We start from the raw sequence: 212 nt of genomic DNA, 5'->3' as shown, positions 1-212 counted from the left end.
CTCCGCCCGGGAGGAGGGGCTTTCTCCCGGCCTGCCGAGGATGTCCAGACGGGGTGGGCAGCTGGCCCTCGCTCCGAAACCCGCCCTGAATCAGGGATCTAGTGGCAGCCCTAGGGCTCTAGCTGCGCTGTGGCCACGCCTGGCCCGGCATCCCGGTTTGCAGAGGGCGCGAGCAACGGATCCAGTTAATCGTTCAGAGCCACAGCAGAGGA

Source organism: Pteropus medius, unplaced genomic scaffold (assembly GCF_902729225.1).
Source record: "Pteropus medius unplaced genomic scaffold, Ma_sr-lr_union100, whole genome shotgun sequence".
NCBI classification, from domain to species: Eukaryota; Metazoa; Chordata; class Mammalia; order Chiroptera; family Pteropodidae; genus Pteropus; species Pteropus medius.
This window is presented reverse-complemented; position numbering follows the sequence as displayed.